At 39.2% G+C, this 27506-nt stretch overlaps 1 long non-coding RNA gene across 1 annotated transcript in view; it reads left to right on the forward strand.

Moving 5' to 3' along the window:
- Positions 1-24766, forward strand: part of LOC143231571 (uncharacterized) — a 38647-nt gene extending 13881 nt beyond the window's left edge. Inside the window, exons 3-4 of the long non-coding RNA XR_013016985.1 lie at positions 8134-8334; positions 24519-24766. This is a non-coding gene — a long non-coding RNA (uncharacterized LOC143231571). The remainder of the gene's footprint in view (positions 1-8133; positions 8335-24518) is intronic.
- Positions 24767-27506: the final 2740 nt, after the last annotated feature.

Consider the following 27506-nt stretch of genomic DNA (forward strand, 5'->3'; position numbering starts at 1 on the left):
GAAGAGATTTCAAAGCATTAATATTATTTTCCGATCTTGTATCACTTAATATTTTCACTGTCATTTTGGGTATATGGCTTTTTAAAATCTCTTGGTGACGTGTCGAAATGAAAAGTACAGAAACATGTCGTACCAGGTCAAAGAATGCTGTTGTCTCAGACAACTTTTGTTAGTATCATTAACAACCAGATTTAAAGAATGTACATTGTAGAGAGCAAATGTTACACTGGTCGTGGGTTAATATCTAATATTTTCCTTTGTACATAATTTTCTTATTTTCATGTTTTTTCTGTTATCCTAGTCTTGACTACACATCTTTGACGAGTAATAATATCTCTTGTAAATAATGTGGAATGGGATTAATCATACCAACACCTGTTGTCCTTAGTTCATACACATCCCACAAAATGTTCTTTGATTCAAGGCTCTGGCTGGCCAGTGTCTGAATGTATATCTACAGATTGAATGGTAGTTGTTCAACACAGCTTACATCACGTGTACAATCTAATATTATCAAATAATACTTAGATGCATGAGTAGCTGCTAGTATTTCATTTTTATCGCACTGGCTAAGAGCTGTACCAGTTCATTTTGTATATCTTTCCTACAGTTATGTACACATGTCTCGCTCTCTTCGACGTTGCAAAGATGTTTATAAGGGTGTGAAGCAAAACAAGTTATTCTTAGTTTAAGAAGTTTCCATTGCAAGACGTATGTAGGTTGTCAAGTATATGCTTATTTCTCAAGTAATGATGATGTGGGTCTTAATTATGTTATCAAGGCCATAAAATTTGAATTTTTAGAATAAAGGTAACTCTGGCAGTGGATGTGCAGGATTTTTAGTTTCATCCTTGTTTCTCTGCGGGAATCAATACATGATGTGGTGTGGAAGAAGACTGCTCTTGCAGTTTGTGTCCTGCAACTGTAGAAGTGCACGCACACGGAAAACATAAAAACGCTGGGTAAAGACACATGGAATACCCACACCCTTTTCTGTAAAGGTCAAGGAAAGCTGGCACGGAGCTTCGAACTTGCCACTCCACAGGAAGACGAAGACATGCCATTCGACAGCCTGTGCAGTGTGATCATAGAGAGGAAGAATAGCTCCAAAGTACCAGACCAAGTGGAGTTTTCTTCTCCTCACCTGCCCTTGGTATAGATTCTTGTATGTGGTAAGGGGACCTCCCAGGAAAGGCTCCGTTCTTTCAGTTTACCTCCTCTTGGATCTAAATATCCACCCACGTGTTTACTGTGCAGGGCGACCCGTGAAGGGAAGAGAGGAGCCTGGTGGTTGAGGGGTCCAACCCAAACACACCACTTTTGGCCTTGAATTCCTGTAGACGGGCGGCCTTGGGGTGGCCCCTTGGGACAATCGACTGGTCTATTTTGGCTAGGGTCAACTAAGTACCAGTGTTGAATATACTCGACAAGTGTTGTAGACATTGTATCAGATGCTGGTGTTTGAGTATAGTACTCTCGAAATGATCACTTCATGAAATAGTTTTGAATACTTCAAATCTCTATACTTCTTAAGATTCTCAATGTCTGAGAGGACCCACTGATCTATCAGCCTGCCTCAAAGGAAGCAAGCTATGATGCCCTGCTTGCTCTGCCAAGCTAGGCAGCAAGCTCCCGCACGCTGCATGCCAGCTTGTTGCAGGATGGAGGCACAGGCATCCTTGAAACACACCCATGAGGACTCGTCGAGAGACTCAAAAGCATGGGTAGACCCTTGACAAAGGCAATGAATTAGTCTCCAACTACATACTCGGCCAGAATGGAAACATTGGTCCTTCACACTCCAGGACCACAAGAAATGATGATCAAGTCCTGTAACTTTGAGAAATGCCTAAGGGTCAAACACGTGAAACTAAAAGTCACCAACCTGATAAGCTGCAGCCCTGCCAAAGTTCTGCTGTAGGCCACGTGTATTGTAGAATCTGTCCAGGTGACAAAAATACCCAGACTGGTCTAAGTGGCCACTAAAGCAGATCCATAGACTGCATACAAAACATCAAAAAACTCAAAACCTGAAAGCACTGCATGCAGAGCCTAGACATACCAATCACCACAAATCTTGTTAAGGTGGGGGGTACAGCAGACAGGTGAAGTCGCCACCGAGAATGATATTGGCCTGTGTTATCAAGCAACCTGTCCAAGGTCGACAAGGAAAAACCACCTCTCCACCCCTACAGGTGCATAAACATTAACAAGTCGAATCTTACGATCCCCTGTGACAACATCAACTCTTATGACCCTACCCTCAGCATTACTATGTGACGCGAGGATGGTTCCATTAAAATGCAGATGCAAGGATCCCCACACCACGCACATGCGTCGAGTTGAACGACCAGAAAGAACAGATGGGAACACAGGAAGAAAAAAAAAGTCCCTTCCAGAGGCAACATAAGTTTCCTGCAAAAAAAGGACATCAATAGCAAAGCCTTTAGAAGAAAAAAACTGGAATCTCTTTGCAAAGCTACGAGTTCCCTGGATGTTTTAAAGGGAGGGGAGAATGAATGATGCTGCTACTTCCTCTGGACAGTGTAGGGGCCAAGCAGACTCATGGCCCAACCCCACTCATCACCTCCTTTGGTGTGGATTCTTGTATGTGGTAAGAGGACCTCCCACAGAAAGTTCTGTTCTTTCAGTTTGCCTCCTGAGATCTGAACCTCAACCATGTTTTTTTTTCGTGCATGGTAACCTGGAAAGGGGAAAAGAGGATCCTGGTGGTTGAGGGGCCAAACTATAACACTACGTTGGCCTTGAATTCTTGTAGACTGGCAGTCTTGGGGTGGCAAGTAGGGTCAATTGGCTGGTCCATTCGGGCTAGGGTCAACCGAGTACCAGTGTTGAATGTTCTCAACAGGTGTTGTAGACATTTTATCTGGTGCAGGTGTTTTGGTGTAATGCTCATGAGCACCTGGAATTGCTGCAGTGTCCTTGTTTCGCATTGTGGTGCATCCTCCATGGTGGAGTGGGGTCATTGGACACCTAATTATTACTTTTTCAGTATGGATCCTCCAAATAAAAACTTAAAATAGTGAAAATCAGAATCATCTATATATGGTAGTATACCTACAGACTAAGCATCAATCTTCAATATCTGTAACATCTGTGCCTCATTTTCTCATTCTACATTCTCTTACAGACAAACCTTTAGGGCAAATGCCTTCCTTTTTCATTCAGAAGGGACTAAAGCGACTTACTGGCTCTCAAAAGTCAGTCTAAAAGCTTCATTCTGGTGACAAGGGTGGAAACATCCACATATCAACAGAGTAAACTCCCCTTGCAGGCAAAGGCGATTGAGGATATACCTATTAACGTTATGCCTGATGCTACTTTGAATTCTTAACGAGGAATTATTGTTGAGAGGGATTTAAAGAACAATACTGAGTCAGAGATTCTCGTTAGTTTCTCCACTCAAGGAGTTTATGCAGTGAGACACATCTCCACTGGCAAAGATGGAATTATGAAACCGACCACTGTCCTCATTTTCACATTTACTTCATCAAGATAATCTGCCCCCATCAAAGCTGGTTATCTTAATTGCAGGGTACGACTTTATATTCCAAACCCTCTTCAGATGTTTCCAGTGTCAGCAGTTTGGTCGCACAAAGAAGTCATTAGTGGTTCCTTGATGTATACTCGTTGAGGGTTGGCAATAATCCACGATGCAGTGATCATATTCCTATAATTTTGAGAGACTGACAGTGGTGGCAAAGACCATGATGCCTTTGAGTGTGAAACGGACTCTCAATGCGTCAATTGCAATGGTTCTTACCCATTCTACTTTTGTTCTTGCCATAAGTTGTTGGAAGAAAGAGGTGCAGCATTTCAAAACAATTCGTAACGTTACTTATCCCGAGGCTCGAAAGTTGCTATTCGCCACTTCGTCTCGAATGTATGCTGCTACACTTTGTTCTGCTACTACACTACACTCATCGTTCTAAAATCAAATGAAAGGTCTTTGGACTTCCATTGTTAAAGTTGATGAATTAACTTCACTACCCATCTTTGTCCCTTACATACATTCCAACAAATTGCAAGATCCAATTTCTTTGGTTCTGGGTACAGGCATTTCCTTAAATACATCTTCTCCCACCCAAAGATGCAAAACGATCATTTGTTCATGTCCTCAGTCACTGGAATCCCCTTCCAACGGCAAAGACCTGCCCGATCGACCCAGGGCAGGATCCGTGGAGGTCGATAGACCTACCTCAAATAAGGACAGTAAAAAAAAGATGTGGTCGTAAACAGAAGGGTTTTTCACCGAATTCACCAACACATAAATAAAAATGGCCACCTTGATGCACTGCTTCCTACCATCCTATACATCTTTCTTTGCAGGAAACATTTTTGAAACTTCTTGATACAATTACCTTTCCTCACTTTTCTTTGTACAGAAATGACAGGCTCTGTGATGGACGAGTGCATGGAGAGGTACTGTTGGTTGATCAACATATGTTTACCTGGTAGTTGACACTCTACACACCTTTTGGGGGCTATAACCATCTGCGTTTCATTGTTGGGTTATACCATATTGTTCTCTACCTGTTGCATGGAAAGACCTATGATAAAGTCGCTCTTGATGCTCTCATTGAACAGTTGCCATTTGCCTTTTTTAATCATAGGAAACTTTAATAGACATCCACTCCTTTGGGATAGTGCTAGTATTAAACGAAGGGATCTCTCTGTAGAGTGTATGCTTTCTGATGACATCGTTTTCAGTACTGGCTCTTAGTTGTATACAGCTAGTCAGTTCTTTACTGCTATTGATCTCTCAGTTTGCTCTCCTCTACTACTGCCACACCTTTTCATGGAGGGTTGGCAATAATCCACGATGCAGTGATCATTTTCCTATAATTTTGAGACTGACAGTGGTCGATGCCACCCAACCTGCATACTCAGGTGGAAGTTGGATCAAGCAAACTGGCTTTCTATCACTGAGGTTGCTCTGAATTTGATCTTGCCATTGTCTGTAAGCTGATGCATAGCATCATTTACTGACTATTGTACTGGCAGCTGCTTAATGCATTCCTGAAACCTCAACCTTTACCACAATATCATATTCCATGGTGAAATCCTGCCTGCCATATGACATGGAAAGTTCAAAAACAGGCCTGCAATACTTTTCATGGGTATCGCCCACTCTCAAACCACATTGCTTTCCAGTAGATCTGTGCACATCCTTGGTGGGTAAGATGACAAAGCCAGAATTTTGATTAAGTTCACAAGCAGCATATCTTTTACCACCAGTTCCAAAGTCATATGGGAGACGATTCGAAAGGTCTGTGGGCAATATAATTCTGTCCCTCCTCTCAATCTTGCTCTCTGATAGCCAGGAAGTAGCCGATATGTGGATCATCACCGATACTTTAGCTGAAATGTTTTGCCAGGTATTTAGCTCTTCTGCTTCTTCCTCCACCTTCTTAGCTATCAAGACTTGGGCGGAGTGATCACTTTTTTTTCCTTTCAAGTTGATTGTCTCTATGACTATAATTGTGGAACTCAAACTGGCCCTTCTTTGGTCTGGCAGTACATTGGTTGGACCTGATGACTTACGCTATGACATGCTGCACCATTTATCTCCTGCTTCTCTTGCTATTATTCTGATTGTTTTTTAACTGCATTTGACAGGGAAATGTTTTCCTGATGCCTGGCACCAGACTATTGTTCTACCTTTCTCTCAGCCTTCTCAGTATGGAATCTGATGACAGTGCTACACCATGGACAACGTGATTCGATGTAACGCCAGAGAAGCCTTTCTCAAACATTGCATCAATATTCTTTGACATTGAGAAGGCTTAGAATACAACAAGGAGTTACGGCATTTTGCGAGACCTCTATTTATATGGGTTACATAGTTACTTGCCAATTTTAAAAATATTTTAATGGACTAGTGATTCCAACTTCGTGTGGGTTCGACACTTTCCCGTTCTTTTCTTAGGAACTTTGAGTCCCTCAGGGCTGTGTTTCCAGTATAAAGATTAATGCAATCACTGAACAACTCCTTCTAACTGTTGCAAATGGGCTTTATGTCGTTAACTTTCACATCTCATGTCAGTCGTTGAACATGAGGTATATTGAGCAGCAGCTACAGACTGCTCTCAATCGTTTACTAAAGTGGACCACAGAAATGGTTTTATCTTCTCCCTCTCTGTAATCATTTACGTATATTTTTCTGCCAATGGGGTATTCACCTGAACTCTGTATTGGTAAAGTTATGCAACCTGTGGTCCCTGTAACAAAGTACTTGGGTCTTATCTTTGACCATAAGCTGACCTTTATATCACACATCCAATGTATAAGAGCACTGAACTTCTTCCTTGTCATTTCTTCCACCAGTTGAATTGTGGATCGATGTTCTGTACTGAAGATGTATCGTGCTCTTATTTGATCGAAACTAGGCCATATGTCACTGGTCTCGCTCTGCCAGAACATCTGACTTGATAATGCTGGACCCCATCATCAGGGACTTTGGATCTGCATCTAGGACTTTCAGATCGTATACACAGTCTCATGAATCTCCTCTGCCATTTGCAACTGTATTTATTGTATGCATCAAAACTTCAAGGACTACCACAGTATCCAACCTGGGATTGTGTTTTCCCTCCTTAGTGGGCCATGATTTTTCAGAACATACGATCTGCCATTGTACCTTTTGACCTTTGTCTCCAGGTTCATTTGTATGAATTGTGTCTGTCCTTGTATGACATTGCTGTATCTACTGGTCAGCCCATTCCACCATGACTTATTAGTTCCCAAATGTGACCTTTCTTTAAGTTATCTGAGAAATACCGTCTGTTATTAGCTGAACATCTTCTGAACCATCCTTCCATTCCTATTTATATGGATGGTTTGAAATCGGGGGACTGTGTGCATAATACCCTTCACAGTTTCTGTGTTCACTGCTGAACTGTATGCATTTTCTCTTGCCTTGAATCACATAAAATCTGAGCAGTACTCAAACTGTACTATTTATACTAGCTCGCTTCGTTCTTTACTGGCAATGGAATCTCTTCACGTTAGTTCCCACCCTATTCTCGCTGATATTCAAAACCAACTGGCCCATTTCTCTTTAACATCTTCTTCTATACAGTTTTTCTGGATACTGGGCCACGTTGGTATTTGTGGGAACGAGCTCACCGACACTGCAGCTAAGTCTATCTGCTTTGGCACTATCACCACTGTGCCTGTCCCATAAATGGACTAGATCCTGTATTCAAGGCTTTGTTCCGTGCCAGTTGGCAGTGGACTTCGAGTAAGCAACGTGAAAACAAGCTTTTCCAAATAGAACCTTCTTTTGGACTTTGACAGTTTTGTTTCCTAAAGGATTGGAAAGAGGAAGTTTTAAAGTCCATCGTTTACCTTTATCTGGGATTGATGCACTAGTGTGTTGTCTGTTTAACACTCAGGTCACAATAAGCTACATTTTACTTTCTTGTAATCGTTACGACTCTCAATTATGGCACTATTTTAAAAGTTCTGTCCAAATGTTTGTCTAGGACGTTAGACAGTGTTGTTGGCGATGGTTACACTGCCCATCTTAGAAATGTTTTTGGTTTTTTAAAGGACATTAATCTTTTTAATGCTACTTAAAAAAAGAAATGCATTAAAAAGGTCTAATGTATAAAATACAAAGTACATCTAGTTCGATTTAAAATTAGAAAATGGCCGTAATGTCAAATAACTCAAAACTAGAACTGGAAAGGCCAGCTTCAGGTGACTAACTTTCATGTTTGAACTACCCATTTTAGGCGTCCTGACGCGTTATTATAATTACAATTTTACTAAAGTCCTTTTAAAACTTGAATTGCTATACTTTCTGAAAACTGCCATAACATCAAATAACTCTAAACTAGGCCTGGAAAGGCAAACGTCTGGTGATCTAATGCTGATTTTTGAACTTGCCTATCAGTCATCCTGGCAAGTTATGGTAATTACAATTATGTTACAGAAAGTTCTTTACAACTTGTATTACTGTAGTTTTCTCTTACCATTGTAGACTAGATATAAAAATTGGATGTAATTCTATTCATGCTTTAATGGAAAAATTTATCTTGGTTTTGTTTTACCTTAATTTCGTCTTATGATATTTAATAATTTTATTTTAATTTTAACTTTTTCCAGATATTTGATGCAGATAACCTAGTTGCTTGGTGCCATAAGACACCAAACCAACTAACCCATATCACCATAGTGGCTTCCAGAATCTGATGACCTCTGCCATACCATAATATCTGTCACATTTAACAGAGCTGCAGGCTTCCCATTCCCAGTCATTCGCCGCAATGATCCTCAAAGGATAAGGAGACTGGGGAAGCCGACGAGGTAATCAAACATTATAGGAGACACGTTGGGTGGGGTTACCACCACGAACATTATCACCCACAACACTAGAAGTCAGAGGAATGGGCTCCTTCAAGCCCAAACATCAGCCTCACTAGCTAAGGAGGCATGGTCCACCCCAGTAGCACCATCACTCGCAGCCATTCCCACCAGGACAGAAGGAGGCTGATACTCCAAAGAGGATTCCACCCCAACAACAACACAAGTAGCGGAAATCGGGGCACTGTTGTAGTCCCCCAACCCTCTCACCACCAGAAACTGAATCTAACCCCAAATCTGCCAAACTAGCCAAAGTCCCATCAGAGTTCTCAACCACATCAGTGCTAGCAGGGTGGGCCTGGGCATTTACTGTGCCCCACCCTCCAGACAATGTCGCCAAATAACACCCATTACCAAATGTTGCAAAACGTTGACAGGGCTACCTGCCAAATTGATATTTTAAGGTGTCTTTAACCTCTAAGGGTAGCACAAAATGGGTGGATCCCAGTAGAATGGAATATGGTCAGAGGCCAATAACCAACATGAAAAAGATGGGCCATCTTCTCCCAGATCACTACCAAAGTCGAACAAAGGACCAACACGTGCAAAACAGACTCCAACTGAAAGGGACACAAAGGACACATCTCAGTTGTACAATAATTCTATAGGAATGTATGCTCCCTCACTGGTATGATGCTATGTACTATGCACCAGTTGAAAAGTTGAAAGCCTGGAGGTAGCCATTAACATGGTGCAGCACAGCACAGCTCCAAATAACATCCCATGGCAGAGCAGGGAGTTTTCCTCAATCCTGTGGGTACATTCAGGGATCAGCAAGCAGGAAGAAATGGGAGTCCATCGGAACGTCTTCAGGCGTGGTACGACATAGCCAAATCGCCACAGCAGCATCCACATACCAGGAAGGAGGGTCAAAACACGTTGGTGTTTGCAGGCTCACTGGAACAGCACAGAGTCTGCACCTCATGCCAACCAGGAATATAGTGAGGTGGCAACAAGGATGACTTCCGAAATACAAGCAGCAAAAGGGGTTCGCCAGAAAGAGAAAGACACTGGATTTGGACACATGAAATGTCCAAACCTCCTGTGAGGTGGCAGGATCAAAGAAAGCTGACACAGCCTCAGGCTTGCCACTACCCAGGAAGGGAATGACATGACATTTGATAGCCCATGCAGTGAAGTCATCCAGAGAAAGAATAACCCCAAGGTACCAGACCAAGGGGAGTATCCTCCTTTTAACCACCTCTGCCCTGCCAAACAAACAAATCAGCAGGGCAGAAACAGTAATCATGCAATGTCTAACTGACACACATCAACTCACCCCAGGCAACCTCGGGGCTTGTAAGAAACTGAACCCCAAAGCAACTGACTGGGGAACATAGCCAAACCAGTCCAAACAGGGAGTCGGCAGACGAGGCTCATTTGCCCAACCACTGAGCCTGATACTTGGCATAGTTGAGGCAGGCAGCATTTGCATGAGTAACGATGGAAAATGGCCACTACAGAACCTAGGGATGTTGTATTCTCAAGGAACAGGTTCATATCATCTGTATGGGAAAGATACTTGATACCCACACCACTTGGCAACTGGAGGCCATGCACCAAAACTGACTAACACAAATAAAAGAGCAGGCCTAAATCACTGATGTATAAAGCGAAGGGGACAATAGACAGCCCTGATGAACACCCTGGAGAATGGGAAACTGAGCTGTCAGACATCCATTAATTAAAAGCCTGCTAAAAGTGGCTGCATACAGGGATTGCAGACGCTGGACAAAACAGGAGGAAGACCACAATTCTACAGAACAAACCACAAAAATTTCCAGAAATATCCCTGTCTGTAATGTAATGAAACAGGTCCCTGAATAGCATCAAGTCTGAGTTTGAACTAAATAAGGTATAACTGCACACAAATGGGCACACAGGACTAGAATGTGGATGCAAAGATTATTTTTTAAAGAGAGACATGGGATGCCAGAAAGATCAGACTGGTTGGGATCCTTACAGATAAGTGAAATGAGCTCATCCAATATTCCTGGTGGTATAAAGTCACTAGTCAGACAGCTGTTAAGAAGTCTGACAATGAAGAATCTGACAACATGGCACACGTGGCGATAAATTTCCACTGGCAAACCATCCAACCCAGGACACTTATCAGGTGGCATGCACCAAATGGCCAACCAACATTCACCCAAGCTGATGGGTTTCACCAGCTGATCGTGAAAAGAAGGAACGAGTGAGGGCAAAAAACTGAATGATGTCCTCACCAACTTTACTTCCCCTTACCCAAAATTAAGCTACACCAGGAATTAAACAAAAAATCTTTGCACTTTATCTTCCAAGATGCCCTTCATTCTAAAACATGAAATTTTACGACCTCAACAACAAAATTAAGCCCGACATAATTATTTCTGAAACTACCGTTCAATAAAACAAACATCAACTTAACAAATTACAAATTCTTCACACACGTTAAAATCAATTAATTTGCTTAAACATAAATAAAAATGGACAGGTTGATACAATGGAACTGGCGAGGATTACATTCTAATCTGGGTGACAAAGTACTGATTAATTCTTACCATCCTGTGTGTTTTTCTTTACACGAAACCTTTCTGAAACTGCTGATCCAATCACCTTTCAGCAGTTTTCTTTGTACAGGAATAACATGCTGTGTGATGGACAAGTGCATGGAGCCTGTCATTTCTGTACAAAGAAAACTGCTGAAAGGTGACTGTATTCACAGGGTGGACACATGCTGATAAACCAACAGTACCACCCTGTCTTTGCCACTTGAAACACCTGTTGTACCATCACTGTTTGTTATCTCTACCTGTTGCTTGGAGATACCTGTGATAAATCAGACAATGATGCCCTCATTAAACAGTTGCTCTCTCCCTTTTTAATCCTGGGAACATTAATGGACGTCATCCCTCCAGGAAGTGCTATTGATTTCTCAAATTGCTCTCATTCGCTATTTTCCCATTTTTGTTGAAAGGTTGCCAATAATCGATGAGACAGTGATCATTTTCCTATAATTTTGAGAGACACTGGCCGTGGTCAATGCCACTCGACCCACATGCCATGGTGGAAGCTTGATCAAGCAAAATGTCCCTTTTCAGTACTCGTGAAGAGCTTGATTCTGTCATCGTCTGTAAGCCCTCAATATGCAACTGTGTGGCAGCAGTAACTGACTGTATTGTACAGGCAGCTGTTCAATACATTTCGAAAAGCTCCAAAACGTTTTCCATGATATCCTCATCCGTGATGATATCCTACCTGCCACATGGCAGGGAAGGCTCAAAAAGGGGCCTGGGATACCTTTCACAAGTATCCCACACTCAAACAACATAGTTTTCCAGTAGATCCATACACATACTCAGCAAGTAAGACATCAAAGCCAGAAGGCATCTTGGATTAAGTTCACAACCCACATATTTTCTACCAACGGTTCAAGTCATATGGGACAACATTTCAAAGGTCAGTAGGCAATATAATTCTGAACCCTATTGATCTTGCTCTATGAAGCCCAGGAAGTAGCTTATACCTGAAGCATCACTGATATTCTACATAAAAGCTTTTGCCATGTATTTAGCACTTCTGCTTCTTCCTTCACCTTTTTAGCTATCGAGACTTGGGCAGAGCAGTCGCCTCTTTCCTTTCAAGCTGATTGTCTCAATGACTTTAATCGTTCCTTTACACTGGTGGAATTCAAACTGGCCCTTCATTGGTCTGACAGTACATTGCCATCTATCTTCTGCTTCTCTTGCTATTCTTCTGATTATTTTTAACTGGATCTGGAAGGAGAATGTTTTTCCTGATGCTGGACTATTGTTCTATCTTTCTCTAAGCCGTGGAAGGGTCCCAAGATTCCTTTTAACTATTGTCCAATTGCTTTGGAAAACTGTCTCTGCAAGACCTCAGAGGATGGTTAATGCTCGTCTCGTTTAGTTTCTCGAATCAAACATCCTCCTCTCGCCCACCCAGTGTGGGTTCTGACAATAGCACTCTACCACATCAGAAAAGCCTTTTTTTCAAATGACAACATCTTGTATCAATATTCTTTGACATTGAGAAGGCTCATGATACAACATTGACGTATGGCATTTTACAAGACCTCCACTTGTATGGGTTATATAGCTATTTGCCCATTCTTATTAAAAACTGTAATGGACAGGTGATTCGAAGTTTGTATTAATTTTTAAACTGAAAAGTGTAATACTCAAAACACAGCCCGAAGGGAACCCAAGTTCCTGTAGAAAAAACAGCAATCGCTGAACTGTTTTAGTGTAGTTGTAAATCGGTGGGAGGTTGTAAGATATTTCCTGTTTACTTGAATTGGGAAAGAGATGAGGAAAATGATCGCTTGGCACAGCAGGATGCAGTGAAAAGTTTGGAGAAAGCTGAAGTAATGTATTTGGAATAATAACTGAGTCGAGGATATCATACGTGTCCGTGCCCACATAAGTGTGGGGTGGTTAGTGTTGATGACAGTCTCCATCCACAATGGTGGTTCGGTTCGTGTGAAAGTGTGTATGTGTGACAATAAAATCACCAACTAAAATAGGCTTGGTTTGTATGTGTAAACAAGAATGAATGAAATTTGTGTATAATAGTTTACTAGGGGAACAATACACGGGTAAAAGTGCAATAGAATGTCTACTGTTAAACCGGATGTAAACTAGACTATACTTAGAGGTAGGTATCTGTTTCAATACCAGTGCAATGAGTTAAATAATTTTTAAAATAAATGGCGTGACTTCTGTTTTCATCTGTTTTAGGACGTGTAAAGAATTTGTAATATTAGTATTATCTTGTAGTTTCAGAGATAATGATTATATCAACATTAAAAGTGTTGTGTTGATATCACGAAATTCTAATTTTTGTGAAGGATTTTTGGTTTGATTTTTTATTTACATTTTCGTGAGTGTATACGTAAAGTGATATGGTGCGAGGTGTAGGAGTGGTAAATAATGTCTGGGAGTTTCGCACACTTGATTAATTAATATTTTGTTGTTTTGATAGGTTGACTATTGCAGTGTACTTCTGTGAGAATGGCTAGTAAATTGAGTGTAATCCCAAAGGTTGGGGGAAGTTTGTGTTTTGTTGATGTGAAGACAAGGTAATGGTGTGTTGCTCTTTTGTTTATTTGTTCTGAATGTATGTGTTGTTGGTAAGTTGGTGTTGGGTGTAGCTGTGGCAATGGTGCAAAAGAATTGAGATGTAAAATCTTTAGAAAACGTGTAATTAGTTGTTGGTACTTGTGGTGTTAGAAGTAATGAGGTTTTATTTAGGGTAACAGGGGGAGTGTATGCAGGGTTAAACGTGTTCGTGATATTTACTGGTTGAGTACTTTTAGCAATACTAGGGTTTACTCTGTTTCTAATGACCTGAAATTTTGAACAGGCTCTATAGCTAGCAGCGTAGGGGTCTTAGCAGTTTGCACATTTTACCTGTTAGCGTGTGTTGGGGCACTGGTTAAACTCTTCTGGGTCTGAGCACCTAACGCATCTTGAGTTAGCAGTGCATTAGGTTGGGAATCCCCAAATCTTTGGCAATTGAAGCACTATAGTACTGCTTGGTGGAGAGGTTTGGCTGGTTCAATTTTAAATTTTGTGTAAAATAGGGTACACCCATCACGGAGTAACGTGTCTTGGTGTTGCTTGTTTTCAGAGGTTACTCTGATTAATGATGTTTTCTCCTTAGCCTTATAGGAAACAATTCTTTCGATTCGTTTGAATGGTATATTCTTTGTTAGGAACACCTTCAATAACTCTTGAAGCAGGTATGTGCGTGAGTTTTGCGGGTTCTGTGTTTGTAACTTGGTTGTTCACAAAAAATCTTTGCATCCACGTTCAGGAGAGAAATGGGATGCCACGAGGAAAGATCTTCCGACCAGCTGGGATCCTTACAGATAAGTGTAATTAGCCCATCCAGCGTTCCCGGTGGCAGACACCCCGCAGCCAGACAGGCGTTAAAAAGTCTGATGAAAGAGGATCAAATGAAATGTCACATGCGGCTGTGAAATTTCACTGGCAGCCCATTTGGCCCAGGACACTTACCAAGCGGCATGGACTGAATGGCCGACCAACACTCACCCAAGCTGATGGGCTTCACCAGCTAGCTGTTCATGAAAGGAAGGGTCGAGGGAGGCCAATAATCGAGTAATGTCATCCCACAACCCCTCGTCTACGTGTGAAGCCAAAAACAAATGGCGGTAATAGCCGAGGCAAACGTTCAGAATGTCGGAGATGTCAGATGACAATTGACCATTCTACAACACCAGACTGGAGATGTATCTGGTCTTAGCCATCTCCCATGCCTTGCACAGTGGAACCCTGGTGGCAGTTCTGGGATCGAGCCTGCAAGGCCAGGCGGCTGGCCCGCGAATGCCAGCTTGCCACAGCAAGGAGGCACAGGCTTACTTGAGACCCGCCAACAAAGACGTGGTGAAGATTTGACAGAACAGAGCTCCCGAACGAGGACGAGCAAAGCGTCCCCATCCTCATCCTTGGCAAGGTGGGAGATGTTGAGCCTCCACACACTGGGGCCCCGTAAAACGGGGACAAAATCCCGGAATGTGGCGAGAAACGCCTGATGGTCAGGCACGTAAAACGAGACATCTCCAACCCGATGAACAGCAGCCCTGCCGAGCCTCTGTCGAAGGCCAGGTGTCACATAGAACCTGTAAAAGCGACAAGAAACGCCCTCACCGTTCCAGGTACCCACAAAGGCACACCCATGCAGCGCATGCCAGACATCGGAAAAGTCGAAATCCGACAGCACTGCGTGCAGAGATCGCGTATACTAATCAACAGAAAGAGGATCACCCCAATCTTGTCGAGGTGAGGTTCCAAAATGCAGTTGAAGTCGTCACCAAGGACGATATTGGACTATAAACATGTCCAAGCCCGAGAAGAAGGCCTCCTGCTTCTCAGGCCAGGCAGGCACATAGACATTGACAAGACAAATCTTACGATCCCCAGTGACAACATCAACGTACACCACCTGCCCCTCAGCATCACTATGGGATGCGAAGTTGGTCCCATTAAAATGCAAGTGGAAAAGGATCCTCACCCCCGCGAACGTGTGGTGCCAAACGACCAGAAGGCACGGACAGGGTAACGGGAGGAAAAGGAAAAATGGTCCCTCCGAGAGGCAAAATGGGCCTCCTGCAAAAATATAGCATCAACTGCAAAGTGGTTAAACAGAGAGAATGCCTAGAATTGCTTAGCAATACTACGTATCCCCTGGCGATTAAGTGTAAAGCAGGAAAAACCCATCAACCAGTCAGAGGGGAGAAATCAGTGACGCTGCTGCTTTGACAAAGTTGACGGAGCCAGGGGGGCGTACAGCCTCTTGAGGCTAACCGACCCCACCCCTCTTCACAACAGCGGCCGGCGACATCTAACCATTGCCGCTGCACTACAGGAATATCCAAACCAAAGTCCGGCACCTCCCCACTGTCCTCATTCAGTCCAGACAGACAGGGAAGACTGGGGAAATCTAGAAAACTTGCGAATGAGCTGGGAGACAGCAGCTCGTCCAGAGTAGGGGTCGGCGCCCGCACGGCCTCGGGTGATGGGGACTTTGCACTGCAGTGTCTGACACGGCTGCAGCAGATAGTCTTCATGGCCACAGCAGCGACACAGTCGTCACATGCCTGGGTAATTACACATCACCTGGAATCCGTTCACAGATATGAAGTTCGGAAATGGTGTCTTCATGTTCATACATACACGACGGTTCCCAGTGCACACATGTGGCCGCTTCTGGTGCGCCTTGTGTTCTAACTTTCGTACTATCCCATACGCCGACAACACGTCCTTGACTACGTCATGGGACAGTTCCTAGGTAACTGACCGGAGGGTGATCCACTTAACGTTTAGCCCGGCCGGCTCCACAGGCACAGGCTGGTCTCCCAAGGGAAAGTCTCTTTGGTCGAGCAGGCGACAGGCGTGAGCGGCCGACGCCAGCGTCGCCACATAACACCCGTTGCCAGAATGTTATAAGCAATCTACATGGCTGCTCCCGACAGCGGCGTTCAAAGCGTCTATAACTGCAGAGGGCAGCGAGGCCGTGGGCACCACGAGACGGATGGACCGCGGCCGAACAGAGTACACGGTACGTACACGAGCACACACACAATGACCCCCACACAAACACTCCTACACCGCAATGAGGCTACACACGATCAAAGGACATGAACGAGGCAGAACTCGGCACGGCACATGGTACAGGACACGGTACAATCAACATGCCGAAAAACAAACTGGAACAAACCCAATGCTAAGTACAGAATGAACCACACCATACTCGACTGCCAGCAGTGGTACTCACTCGCACTTCAACAGGCAGGAGGAGCACACCAAACAAAATGTTTGAGGTTTAAATAGGGCAAGCCTCATTCACAATGCTGAGTAACGATCTTCTAATCATGTGCACTTGGTGTGATACACCTGTGTGTGAGTTGAGCCATTTTATGTGGGAATAAATGTGGTGTCCTAACTTTTTCCTCAGTTCGAATATGCATTTTTGTAGCACAGCATTTACAGAAGTTCTTAAAGTCTTTTCTTCACTTTTAATTGTTTAGTTATATTTTTATAATCTCTCAGTATTGTTAAAATTGAGATTAAATATCTATATAACCAAAAAATGTTACGTAAATACACAGGCTTTCATAGGGTGTCCTAACTTCACATGACTGTACAAATATAATATCATTGTGTAATGTTATCTGAAACGTAAGAATATATATTAATAATGTTTGATGTTTCAATTAGAAATTATATTCTACTTTTGGATTACTATTTTCTAGGTTTTATCTAGAACTCGGGTATTTTTCGTTTATATAAAACACAAATTTAGATACATAGCCTAACTTTTCGAAGGTGTAATAATTTAGACGTCTATAAATATCAGTGTCGTCCATCTTGCAATTTGAACAATTTTTACCTGAGGGTCAAATTCACCTGAGAGTATAATAACCTTTGATATTTATAAATAACACAATGCTTGTGGACTACCAAGATTAAATAAGCTTTCATACAAGTGAGTATATAACTTCTATAGGGAATTTGAAAGGGGCTTCGTAAAAATTCCGTTTTTCGCTACATTTTAGTAAAAATAGGTGAAAAGGTCTGTCTTAATAAAGTAACTTAATTCTACAAAAAAGGTTACTCCACAGTTACACTTCCCCAGAGTATGTAGTGGATGTATCTAATCGCCCATTCACACTGGTTGTGGTATTTATCTCAAATACATTGCTTCAAAATAATGGATATATAACTTAAACTAATGCTGTGCATTTCTCCGCAGGTAAATTGAGATGGTGATTTCCATGTGTAAAAAGTCGAGATGTTCTCTTATTTTCATCACTTTCACTCATAATATCGTCAAACATAAAATGATTTGGCATTGCCAGTTGTAAATGATCCAAAAAATACTCTGGTAAGCATCAGTCAAAATGAATATTAGGTATGGCTTTCATTAAGTTAATATACAGCTGTTGAAATTTATTATAGAACCATAAAATGTTTTCTGAAGTAAGTAAAATAACATCACAAGAATGTGATAACATATTGCTAACAAACTGAGTTTTACTGCTTTCAGTTGGACCAGACCTGTGGAAGGAAATCTGTTGTAAAAGATACATTCCCAACAAAAACTCAACGTATTAAAAAATCAAATAAACACAGCCACAGAACTGATAAAATTAACGATGAAATCAACAAAATAAGACATTTCATCAACAACAACAAATTTCCTTGAAAAACTGTTGAAAAATTATACACACACACACACACCTGGACCAACAACAACAAACCAATAATAAATTCAAAGATACAACAAACTAAGTTTAGAGATATACATACACATGTATATGTGTTCTTTATATTTTACATACAGTCAGGGCAACAAGATATCATTAGTTTGTCAGATTTAAGTAGCGTTTTTAGTACTATAAGTAATAATGATACTAATATGTTGATTCAATGTAAACATAGGGATGAATTATGATAGAAGCAATTAGTATTGTTAAGAGTAATAATAATACCAAGCTGGTATGACTGCGTTAGGCTAATTTGGTTCATTTATATAATTGTTGGCTTTAATTTACGGATTAATTTTTAACTTAAATTAGTACAGAATTATGAATAATTTTAACAGTTCTTAGCTAAGATATCAATAATATTATATCATTATAAGAAGCTCGTTTTTGTAAATTAGTTTTTCTAATTGTGATGTTTTAGAAATGCTTTTCCAGACGTGTAATAACAATGTATCTTCTATAGACCTTTTAATATAAATGCGAAAGAACACAAAAAGCACAATCTCTATCGGTTCAAAGTGTGAAGACTAATTCATTTGCAAAACTCTTGCATTCGACACATCGGTAAAGAGTAATCCTACAATTCGTGTATCTACTTTCTTCCTAAAAACAGATTCATATTTATTTTGAGTTAATACTGCTATATAATAATCATCACAAATAAATGAAGGATATAGGTCGATATTAGATGCTAAAGAAATGTATGTTCACGTGGGTGCCATGCAGTTCTTTTCGGGAGTTATTAAACATGATAAAGCAATACGACTCTGAATTGAGTGTACCCACAAAATATTATTTTTATAATAACCAATCCAATACAGTCTTTACAGGTAATTAGGATTACAAGCATCAAAATTAATAGACTGAAGCCTAAAAAACAATTTGAGGCGCTGAGAAACGGTAATATGTTTTCTTTATTCCGGATTTATGAAACTTTCTTAATTAATAGAAAAAAGAAGAATATTACTTTTCGATATGTGCACAAAAAGATTATGGAAAATTCCTTATTAAAATCTAAACAATTTTTTATGAAGTGAAAATTCGCAAACCTGTGAAACCAATTATTTCAGACCTGCAGGAAACTAAGAAGCGTAACAAAGGTGAATTTTTACCTGATATATTAGTATGTAAGACGTCAGAGCAAAGCTAAAAACGAGGAAGAGAGAGTGTCCGCACATGTTGATGTATTGACACGTGGAAGTATGGAATTGTAGACATCCAGAGGAGTTCGGTCGGTCGATGACGTAACTGGGAAGACATAGGAGGGCAAGAAGAACATCGATTATGAGTTAGTGATGTGATACTCACATATAGACATTACAACATTACACGAGTGTGTGCGTGTATTTTAATGTGTTTTGACTTAAAAAAAAGTATGGTTATAATATACATGTATATATTTATAAATCCACACACACACGTATATCGATTACTTGAATAAATGCACACTGAAAAAATTACTATGTAAAACAAATCGGAGTATACCCAGAGAAAACCTACTATCTCGAATATGGAGGCCTACAGAAATATTCCAAAGAGAAAAACATGTACATAGAGGCTCAGCTTTGACACTGTAAGTCAATTGGCTAAAACAATGTGTTTTCTGTATGCGTAATTGCGAGCACAGATTGACAGTTTTATTGTATATACTAAGTTCATCTAGTTTAACTACAATGATAAGTTTACATCATAATACGAGCATCTTTTTGTGAAATACAAATGTTCAACTGCCCGCTCTTATCCTTCCTGCGGACATTCCTGTACATGGATCAGGTGCCGAACAATATAGTTTACCCGTGTTGTAACCGTTTCATAATAAGCTACACCCACTTTCCAGTTTTAAAATAAAGTCCATTATGTATCAGCACGTGCTTTGCTTATCACTCTATGATCTGCCAAACGTGAATACAGTGTATTGCTTAAGAAAATGCCGGCATTGACATCTTAAGACTACGAGTTATTAACAAATCTTAAAATCGAGGCTTAATGCGCCCTGACGATATTTCTTAAATATTAAACAAAATTAAAAAAGGGGTTTATATATCGAGCATAAATAGTAGAACAAAGACAAATTTTGAAAGAAATGTTTTCCTTATTTACAGTATACAGTTAGGTACTTATATACAAAAATATGAAAAACTATTATAAAAATATATAAACAGACAATTTAACTCATTTAAAAGAGAAAGCTCTTAATGCTACATATCAAATCATAAGGCCTGACATGGCCAGGGGTTAGTGTGCCCGACCCGCACTCCGAGGGTCGTTGGTTCGAGTCCAAGTCACACCAAAAATGCTCGCCCTCCCAGCCGTAAAGGCGTTATAATGTAATGGTCAATCCCACTATTTGTTGGTAAAAGTGTAGCCCAAAAGTTGGTAGTAATTACTAGGTTGCCTTCCGTCTAGTCTTACACTGCTAAATTAAGGAGGGTTAGCGCAGGCAGCCCTCGTATAGCTTTGGCGAAATTCATATAAAATATCATAAGGAATAAACAAGCATATAAAAAAATCTTTAAAAATAAGTTTTGTTTGAATATTTAAATTTTTTTTAAAGGGGAAAACATAATAATGAAAAACTGATCAAGGGTTATTTGAGCTAGTTATCTATAGTTTAGAACTGACAGGCTAGAGGAAAAGAATCCAGAATGTAGGGAAGAAGGTGATAAAGTACGATAACATATTTGACCATAAGAAGCTCACTGTTCATATTAATTGAAGACCATATGATTGTAAAATACATAATTACAAAACTTATAACTGTCACGACATAAAATATTGTTTATCTAATTGAATGTGTAACATGTAGTATCCAGTATGTGTGATACACTAGCACATCTGTAATAAAGCATTGCTTTTGGTTATCTTTATCACAGAATTTATCTATAAAGAGCATAAACTTGGAGGTTTAGCAACACTTGCAATTGAAAGTATTACTAACACGTGGTTGGAATTTAAGTTAAATTTAGCACAGACGAATGGAGATTTTAAATTAGGATGGTCAACTGATTAATAAATTGGCGAATTCTTAATTTTGGAGGTATTGAGGATGGTAATATATATAATATAGTTTGTTAGCTCCAGGTGATTTAGGTATTTAGTGACTGCAAATATATCTTTCAAAAGTAACTTTTGTATATATGACCTGTGTCACTTCCAAATGGAGTTTGTTTTCCATTATTATACATTCTTATCGGAGAGGCAGTGGGTGACTTTTGCCACTGAAGTGTATTGGTTTAAATTTGTTTGTGTCTGATAGGATGTTCTTCATTTCGTGAATGTATTCATTTGTGTTCATTATGACTATAGTATTTCGTTTACCTGTTTTTAGACTTTTAATGTTTTTTGTCTTGTTTTAGGTTTTTAATCGAATTAGTGTGTCTTTTCCTAAGGTTGTTTTTTATTTTTCTGTTTTGGTCAAAAGTTTAAGACCATACCAAAAAGCAGTTCTAAACAAAGTAGGAAATGCCCAACAAGAGGTCTCAGCAGTGAGTTGCACGGCAATCATTGCTAATAACTGCAAACATTCGCTTTGACATGGTCAATATAAGTGTTTTCCGAAGGCTGGCTTGAATGTTATTCCAAGTGGTGAAGGTGGTTTTACGATAATCATGCATTGTTTGGAATTGACATCCATTTCTATAGACTTACCTTGTAATCTACCCACAAACATTTTCAATGTGGTTCAGATTGGGTGAACACGCTGGATGGTCCAAAAGAATCAGGGTTATTCGCCATGGAAAAGTCCTATGTTCTGCAGGCATTGTGGATTGCAGTGTTGTCCTGCTGAAATATTCATCCATTTCTAGTCAATATGGATGCTCTCTCCAACACGCCAATGTAGCCAGCTGCTGTTTGAGGCCCCTCTATAACCTGAAGCTCCATTGTTCCATGGAAAGAGAAAGCGCCATAGATCATGATGGTGCCTTCTCCACTGTGTCGTGTAGAAAATGTCTCCGGTGAGATATCCTTATCGTGCCAGTAATGTTGGAAGCCATCTGGACCATCCAGATTAAATTTTTTCCACTTTTCTACGTCCCATGTTTGGTGCTTCTCAGAAACGTTTAACCGAGCTGTTTCGTGGTGTGGAAGGAGGCGTGGCCTTTGAAGATGTTTACGGATTTTAAAGCCTTTCTCTCGCAGATGCTGTCTTATTGTTCTTGAATTGCATTCTGCGTCCGTAAGGGCCTTAATCTGATTCAACAATCGACAACCCGTTGAATCTTCCTCCTCAACGCCGGCGAAATTTTCTTGGGCTGGCCACTTGTAATTCTTGTTCCATATCCCTCAGGGTCTTTTTAAGAAATTTGCAATAGCAGTTTTACTACGCCCAATCTCACCAGTGATGGCACGTTGAGAAATACCTTGCTTTTGCAGCTCGACATTTCTGCCACGTTCAAACTCTGTCACCTTTTTAGCCTTTGCCATGTTTTTACCCAACGTAACACAGGAAATGTCAGCGGGAGATGTTGACAACGCTAATGCTTGAATACAAATGACTAAATTTCGTGATGTGTTTACCAAAATACGCTTCGTTTCAGTATGGTCTTAAACTTTCGACCAGCTAGTAGTTAGGCTAATTTCATAGTGTTCACATTTTCTTTACTAAATGCTAAAAAAGTTGTTTATTTTTATTTTCCCTCTTCTCACTGCCATCTTTCGAAGCTCTACTCAAATAAGTGGTTGAGTATAACAACGCAAAATGCAAATTTTTTCTTTATGTTTATTGGCCTTAAAGTTTTGGCCAGCAGCGTATCTTCATATATTGTAAGGACTTCGTAGATGATATATATTGAATGATTTTATCTGACGGTTGGTCCATAAATTACTGAATAACTTCAAATGTTTATCTAATCATTATATAGGTGTTGTTGTTTTTTCTCTAAACAACCATTTTTGAAGCAATTTATTTGAGATAAAGACCACAACCAGTGTGAATGGGCGATAAGATACATCCACTACATACTCTGGGGAAGTGTAACTGTGCAGTAACTTTTTTTTGTAGAATTAAGTTACTTTGTTAAGACAGACCTTTTCACCTATTTTTACTAAAATGTAGCGAAAAACGGAATTTTTTTACGAAGCCCCTTCCAAATTCCCTATATAACTTTATACACTAACTTGTATGACAGCTAATTTAATCTTGGTAATCCACACGCATTGTGTTATTTATAAATATCAAAGGTTATTATACTCTCAGGTGAATTTGACCCTCAGGTAAAAATTGTTCAAATTGCAAGATGGACGACACTGATATATATATGCGTCTAAATTATTACACCTTCAAGAAGTTAGACTATGTATATAAATATGTGTTATATATAAACGAAACATACTTGAGTTCTAGATCAAAACTAGACAATAGTAACCCAAAAGTAGAAAATAATTTCTAATTGAAACATCAAACATTATTAATATATATTCTTACGTTTCAGATAACATTACACAAAGCTAAATGTATAAAGTTATCTTGATATAAAACCATTGTCAGAGTTAATGTGTAGTAGACATAAAGTTTGTTTTAGTTGCAAAGTATATTGTGTAATAATATACAATATATATATGTTTGTGTGATACTTCACAAACTTTTACTCACATCTGTTTGAAGATGTATAAGACTGGTATATCAAGGTCAAAATGATGTTGGGATAAGCAGGTTAGTTTTCAAAGGTTTTATATAGTTTCTAAAATAAAGGAGCTTAGATTACTTGCCTATTATGCTTGATTTATGATAACCTACTCGAACATCTATATATGGCAGGTACTATTATATCGAAGTGTGTGTCGGTATTTTTTAACTTAAGTTTTCTTAAACAGCATATTAGTATATCTTGAAGTTTCATTCACAAATGTTCCATTAAGCTTGTTAAATATGTGATTTTACACCAGGTTATGACAAAACACGAGTTTTTCCATAGAAGATAAAAGTGTGTTAGAAACTAATACTCATGGGATGTAATTTAACCATAAAACAATAAGTCTGGTATTTTTTTTTTTACACATTAACAAAATTTCGTAAATAGTATGATAGCGTATTTTGGAGCTTTCTGAACAAATATTTCAAACAGTTACGAAGTTTGTGACGTATGCATGTGAAATTGTTTTTGCAAAGAGTGATGCCAACATGGTGTTCCCAAATGAAATGTTTATGCAAACAAAATCTTTCTTTTGTCTTTGATTAACAATAAAGTTATTGATACTGAGAAATCACAATTAGTCATTGTAAATTATTTGACATATTTATGTAATATATAACAATAATTTTTCTAAACGTAGGATAATTAAGATAATCATGTTATCTCACATATTCCAATAGAATCGATCTTTCATTTTGTTCTAGTTTCTGCAACGCGTCCCTGATGGTGCGTCCTCTGTTGACAACAATTAGAAGTACGACCTCGCCATCTTTGATGTTTCTCCTTCAATTCTCATCCCCTGTGGCAGCCTATTAACGTTAGGCGATATCCTATTGCCACGATAATTCCGGGTTTACTACTAGTAACGTATTGTAAAACACATTGATAGAAATGTAGAAATATATTGTAATGAACGTTATTGAAGAAGACATGTAAAAGTGTGAGAGGCGTTTTTTAAAATTAAAATCATAACAAAAGAAAATAGTTGTACTATATTTGACAACCTTTTCATTCTAATCAATCTTCTTTTAGCAACATTGTGTCTAGCCACTGTACATTTAGTGTTTGGTGAATATCATTGTAAAAACTAAAATTATTGGTCCAGAGTTTATATACGATATTTCCTAATTTACATACCTTGTTTATACGGCGTAAGTTTAACCAGATACTTCTATGAATTGATCATTGAACGAATGTTTAGTTTTACTTTCTTAAGAGGCACACTGGAGTTAATTTTAAATGTTTTATTGTAACTGATTGTGGAGTAGTAGGTTGGTGACCGATTTTATACTTTTCACATAAACAAATCTGCTTTCACAACACTTCAATGTATATTTAACTGAGTATTCTTAGAAGTAATACATAGGTAATGTTCAACAAAACAAATATACTGATTTGTAAAGCATATTATTACAAATCTTGTTGTGTAAGTAGTGTATGTGTGACAAGATTGTTTTAATCTTGTTGTGTACGTAGTATATGTGTGTAGGTGCATCGAGATTATTATTGTTTTCGTGTTGTTTGTGTAAGTCTTATTCATAAAGGTAGTATTTGCATCACAATTTCATAATATGGTGTAGTTTCAGTTTGGTTAGAAGTAAGGAAACCCCAATAGTGGTATCATATCTTTCTTATCCATAATACCATTTTCCAGCCCATAAGGTATTTCATTATGTATCTTATCAGCCTTAATTGAACCCACACAATAAGGTTGTTTTCACAGAAGCATCACTTATATCTACATTTAGAACAACAATGTTGATTTGATTAGGAAGATCTGGAAATTTACATTCAATAACCCAACAAGTTGATTTTTCTCTACAGGAGGAAAGTGATCGAGGTTTTGCATTAAGATTGCCCAGAGTATCAGAATTACGGAATTTGATTTTGTGTTCATCTACAATATTTTCAAATTTACGAGAGCCAGAGTCAAAGAGAATGTCTTTCAGTAGAATACTCAATGGTTAAGATGCTTTAGATGCATCTCAGATGTAATAGGGCTTGAACGTATTAACATGACACAGCTGGGTAGCCTTCTTATGCCTCACTGAGTTTGCAAACAACCTCACAGCAAACATGGTACCTATCTTTGAATGAATGTCCCATGGTGGATAACGTAACTAAGACCATGTCACCATGACAGAACTTATACTCTTTAGTTTTATGGTTGTAAATGTTTTTCATTTTAGCTTCTGATTACTTCAATTTCTTCCGAGCCAATTCAGAACACCTAACAGACTGAAAACACATTCCAGTAGGTATATTTCCTTTGAGTCATCCTCCCACCATTGTTCCTTCAGGACCTTCAAAGCACCATGCACTTAACGGCTAAATACCAACTCAAATAAGCTAAACCATAATTATTACCGAAATGGATCAAAAGCAAATAATAAATTAGCTCCTTCATTCAAATCTGTCTCATTATCGAGACTGCATCGCAGGTTGTCATGGTAGAATGAAATTTCTCAAGAGCACCCCTGTAATCCGGGATGGTATTCACTAGATTTGATCTGTTTAGCATCAAGCAGGTAAACAACCTGTTGAAACAACCCAAAGTTTAATATCTGATCAGACTTAATTTCTTTAGGCGAGACATAAAAGTAAAGAAATTAATCAAAGCAGTAGAAATGTTTGTCTTAAATATTTATAAGGATAGCTTCAGAAAATTGTGTGGATGCACACATGATAGTCAACAAATGCTTGTTCCATCACGAAGTTTCTTAAATATTCAACACAATCAATAACACATCTGTAGGGTGCTTTGAAAGTTTGAATAGGTTTCACATGAGCAATAGCAACCTTTTAGTCAGAAAACGTAACTACTTGACGGGTATGACAAGTTTTAAAAAACAGAGAAACAACTTGCCTAACTTGTGGCCAAAAGAAATCTCATAATTTTGTCTTGTTAAAACCTAAATAACCTTCCATGGTGAGTTCACAAGCAGCTTTAAATATTTCAGAATGACTTGCTTTAAAAACAACGATTTCACAAATTACAGACCAGTCGTCTCTATGTGGCACATTTGGTGGTCTCCATTTTCTCTTGGACACACCATTTAAAACTATCTTGAGCATATCTTTTCTAAATCAACAATATTGGATGATTTGGTGAAACAACGCCCATTTGTAGATGCAAAAGCACTCTGTGTTGCCTCCCTGTCTTTTTGGACATAACATGAAGAGGTTGTTTTACACAAATGGCAGACAGACCTTGATGAATTTCATGGAATTTTATTCTAATTGTCATAAGGTGAGCTGGATTGTTAGAAGACTCTCCAACTTTAGTTTGTTGAACAGATATAGGTTTTTTTGCTGCAATGTCGGGAACACTTATTTATAAAACAATGATTTTATGTGTTCATGTAATAATCAAAATGAGCACCTGCTTCTTGTAGTGTTTCAACTTTATTTTCATACACGAAAGGTTTGTATAGCATTTAAGTTCCTGCATTAGAAATAACTTGGTTTGTCGAAACTGTTGCTAATGTGTATAGCATTACATCATCAACCAAAATAAACCTCATTTTCTTGGGCACATTCCATATAATTCATATGGGTTGAGAATAGTTGCTTTAACATTATTATATGTACAACCTGCCAAAGACAATGCATCATAACCTTTTTGTGCTTCACCACTTAAAATACTTTTCAATAATATTGACCATTTTTCAGAGGGCCATTCCATGTATTGG

This window comes from Tachypleus tridentatus, chromosome 11 (assembly GCF_004210375.1).
Source record: "Tachypleus tridentatus isolate NWPU-2018 chromosome 11, ASM421037v1, whole genome shotgun sequence".
NCBI classification, from domain to species: Eukaryota; Metazoa; Arthropoda; class Merostomata; order Xiphosura; family Limulidae; genus Tachypleus; species Tachypleus tridentatus.